This window comes from Panthera pardus, unplaced genomic scaffold (assembly GCF_024362965.1).
Source record: "Panthera pardus isolate Hobbes unplaced genomic scaffold, ASM2436296v1 HiC_scaffold_12, whole genome shotgun sequence".
In the NCBI taxonomy this organism is placed as follows: domain Eukaryota; kingdom Metazoa; phylum Chordata; class Mammalia; order Carnivora; family Felidae; genus Panthera; species Panthera pardus.
Window position 1 is genome coordinate 23,803,711 of NW_026526677.1, and position 4,423 is coordinate 23,808,133.

Consider the following 4,423-nt stretch of genomic DNA (forward strand, 5'->3'; position numbering starts at 1 on the left):
CTATTTGGATATTCATCTTTTTTCCTGTTATTTACTAGTCAGGAGGTGCTACAAATAGAAACAACACAAGGCACCTACTTCTATGTTGCTATTATCCTCTCTGGCGCCCTTGCTTCTCTCACAGGTCAAAAGCAACAGCATCATTGACAAGTTTGAGGTCTAAAAGCATAATTATGATGTACTAATGTCTAAAATCATGTGTGTCGAGCATGGGGAGATTCATGGTGTTCAAAGAGCCAGGATTAAGAAGAGTATACTCTGACCGATAAAATAAAAATATTCTTTACTCCCATGGAAGTCTTGGCCATGCTGTGGTAGAGTGTTTCATAAAAGGGATGACCTACATGGAAGTACAATCGCAAAGCCTTGTAGCATACATGCTGTTTTAAAGATTAGTTGCAGAAACTTAGTAACCATACTCCCATTGATGTTCAACATGCAGGTCATTTACAGGTCACTCTAAACGTTTCAGTAACGAAGAACACAGAATGCATATGATAGAAGGATTAGAATTTGACTGCCTTTCACAGTGGCTTCAACCTTTGTATTCACAACATGCTTGTTTTGGTTTTTACTTTTTTATGTTTTCATAGAGGGAGCATGTACACAGATTTCAATTAATTATTACCTTCAGACCATAAAACATTGTTGTAATTAAATCACATGCATACCTTTTCAATTTTTAATTTATATGTATATTTATTCAAATGTTAACTTGAATATATACACTATGATGTTAGATATATATTTATCTAATTGTTATTTATTTTTTTAATGTTTATTTATTTTTGAGAGACAGAGACACAGACTAAGTGCAAGGCAGGGGGCAGAGAGAAAGGGAGACACAGAATCCAGAGCAGGCTCCAGGCTCTGAGCTGTCAGCACAGAGCCCGATGCGGGGCTTGAACCCACAAACTGTGGGATTATGACCTAAGCCAAAGTCAGACACTCAACTGACTGAGCCACCCAGGCGCCCCTATATAATTATTTTTAATAATATAATGGATATTGGTGCACAGAAGCCATGCTAATTTTCTCTGTATTGTTCTAATTTTAGTATATGTGCTGCCGAAGCGAGCACTGATTTTGGTGAAATTACTGTGTGTCAAGTTAAAACATTACCAACAACTTGAATCTAGATATTTATGCCTTTTTCTTTTCCACTTGTCACCACCAAGTGGTAAGGTATAGTTAATTTGTTTAATGTTAGCTCGCTTTTTAATGTATTTTTAGTATACACATATATTTCATGGTCTTTCTTTTTAAAGAATATGTACTCTTATGTAAACTGCTTTTTAAAAATTTTTTCAAATGTTTATTTTTGAAAGAGAGAGACAGACAAAGCATGAGCTGGGGAGGGCCAGAGAGACAGAATCTGAAGTAGGATCCCGGCTCTGAGCTGTCAGCACAGAGTCCGATGCGGGGCTTGAACTCATGAACCATGAGATCATGACCTGACCTGACATCTGACAACCTACTGAGCCACCCAGGCGCTCCTGTAAACCTGCTTGTTTTTTTTTTATATTGCATTATGACATTAAAATTCATATTTTACATGGAACATTAATTCAATAATATTCACCGTTGTATAATATTCTATTGAGAATGTATCACAATTTATTATTTCTCCGTGTCAAAAGACATTTCTGCCATTTCCATATTTATTGCTGTTATGAATTATGATGCTATGCATATTTTTATATATATCTCACAGGACACAAATGCCAAAATGTCTTTGTATATATACTTGGAAGCAAAACAAGTTCACAGGATATTTGAATATTTAAATTTAAAAGAATGCCACACTGTTTTCTAAATTGCTTGAATCAGCCATCAGTTTTTAAGAAATCCATATGCTTACTAATATTTTTCATTAAGTTTTCCAGTTGAATGGATATAAAATGGTAATTAATATAAACATTCCATATATTCATTGGCCATTAATATTGTTTCAACTATAAATGGCTTGCTAATATCTGAGTACATTTTTATTGAGTTGTTTATATCATTCTTATTTATTATTGAGGATATTGAGGATACAGATATTTATCTCTATCTTTAGCTATATCAGTTCTATGTGCCACAACTGTCTTCTCTAATTAATGGTTTATCTTTATATTTTCTTTAATGCCCTTTTGGCAAATGTAAGTTTTAAGTTTACTTTTTAAGAGCATTTTCTTTTTGTGCTTAATTCTTCTGTATCTTGATGAAGAAATCTTACTTACAAAAATCTAGTAACACATTCTTTAAAAACTCAACTGTTATTTGGCCTTCATCAAGGTCATAACAGCAATTAAATAGACAAAGGAAGTCTCTTCAACCAATAGTGTTGAGATGACATCATATTAAAAAATAAATAAATAAAAACAGAAACTTTGGCCCCTATGTAATGTCTTACACTGTAAGACAATTATTTTGAGATGTGTCATAGAGGTAAACATAAAAGCTAAAGCTATATGGTTTCTAGAAGAAAATAAGATAATATCTTCACAATTTGGTAGTAAGCAAAAATTTCTTAGAACTCATAAAGTACTAACTACAGAAGAAAATTAATGTTAAAGTAATAATGATAAAAAAAATAATAAAGGCATGTAAAGCATAGTGTTTCTAATTTGCTAGTCTGAAGATTTTCAAGTGGCAAACAAAACAGCTAAGCAATTAGCAACAGTCCAAGAGTAGGTAAAAACATAAGGTTCATCAAGGGGAGTACTGGTCAGATATATGACCTTGAGTTCTGTCTACCGAGCAGAGCAACCATATGTCCACTTTCAGTTCTGCATAGCTGGTGCTGAGTTTGAACAGGTGCAATATCCCAGTGGATGCCACTGCATTCCAGTTTAGATGAAGCATCCATGAAAACAGGCTCAGGCATTTAGTAGAGCCTCTGTGAACCCAGGGCCCCACTGAGCCAGCAGATTTGCTTTAGGCAGTAGAAAGGAGGACAAAGCTCCCCCAAAAGGGATAGCTGCAACTTCTTCATGTAAAAAGCCAAGATGCTGAAGGGGCCAAAACACAACTGTACTCATGAATATGCCATTTCCACTTTCCAAGTGAGTTTTAGTGGACTCTTCCAAAAGCGGACATGCCAAAAGGGGATTATCAGGCTAAAGAGTCATGAGGCCTCTTGCATCAAACATTCATGTCAACAAAAGCACAGTAGCCATCTAATAACTAGTTTCCAAAAGGGATGCACCCTATAGCAGAGTCAGGGAAGTGATGAGTCAGAAACACAAAGAAGATCTCAGGATAAAGGATGACATCCTTTGCCAAAGGTTCCCATTGGCAAAATCATATGCCATGGAAACATGTTGCTCAAAGTGATCATTTGGGTTGTGGGGCTCCAAATGTAAACAGCATGTAAACAGCTTGTTAAACAGTTTCCAATGAAGCCTTTGGTTTGGTCCCCACTCGAAGGATGCTGATTTGAGGTTAGCCAATATAAGGAACCAAGTAGAATGCCCATGTGAGGCATACTGTCTCCAAAACCTAAAAGTCAATAAGATCTTGGGTCGTCTTTTCAGTAATATTGTTGAATAAAGAGAAGCAATTTTCCCTGAATGCCAGAGAAACTGAGATTTGTGACCCTACCCACATAGTGCCAAGAGTCTTCACTCGGTAAGTGGGTCCCTGAATTTTTGTCAGTTTATCACTCACTCCTGCTGATGGAGGTGTGAAAGCACTGCAGTCAGGACCTTTGGATGTGACATTTCTAGCTTGCCAATGAACAGGGAATCACCCATATAGTGAAAGCTTTGCACATCAGAATGTAGAGACATTCATGCCAAATCCTGACCACAGGTGGGGAATGACAGAAGTTTAGATAACCCTGCAGAGTAATGTAAATGTATATTAGAGGCTTTGCGACATGAATGCAAATTAGTCTTGGTTCTTGGGTGCCTTTGGGATAGAAAAAAAGTGTTGGCAATGTTGAAGGCATTATAACAAGTGCCATTAGTTCCTGCAATCAATATCTACAAAATAATATAACAGTATTATAATAATCATAATATCTACAAAAATTGGGAATACAGGAGCAAGAATGGAATCCAATTGGCTTTGTTGCGTTAGATTCCAACTCCTGTTGGCTTTACAACTGATGGCACAGGGCGTAGTACTGTAGTCTTGAATCTCCTACTACCTGTGATGCATAAAGTCCTTAATCGAGACTGTGATTTCTCTTTCTCTTCCTCAGATACTGTATTGCTTCCCTTATATCAGCTGCATGAGGACAAGGAGACAGATTGACTTATGTCCCTCACTACCAGTTTTCTACATGCCACAGTCTCTGAACAAGCAAATCCCCCCTTGACTGTATAAGCATTCACAGTACAAGCATGTGAAACAATAGAAATAGTGTATGAGCGGTGGAACCACAAATAATATTAAATTGGTCCATTTGCCAATGGGTCATTTTATCAGTCTT

The 4,423-nt window shown here is 36.4% G+C and overlaps 1 pseudogene; it reads right to left on the bottom strand.

Annotated features, from left to right (window-relative positions):
• Positions 1-980: 980 nt before the first annotated feature.
• Positions 981-1,081, bottom strand: LOC128776301 (U6 spliceosomal RNA; annotated as a pseudogene).
• Between the last annotated feature and the right edge of the window lie 3,342 nt (positions 1,082-4,423).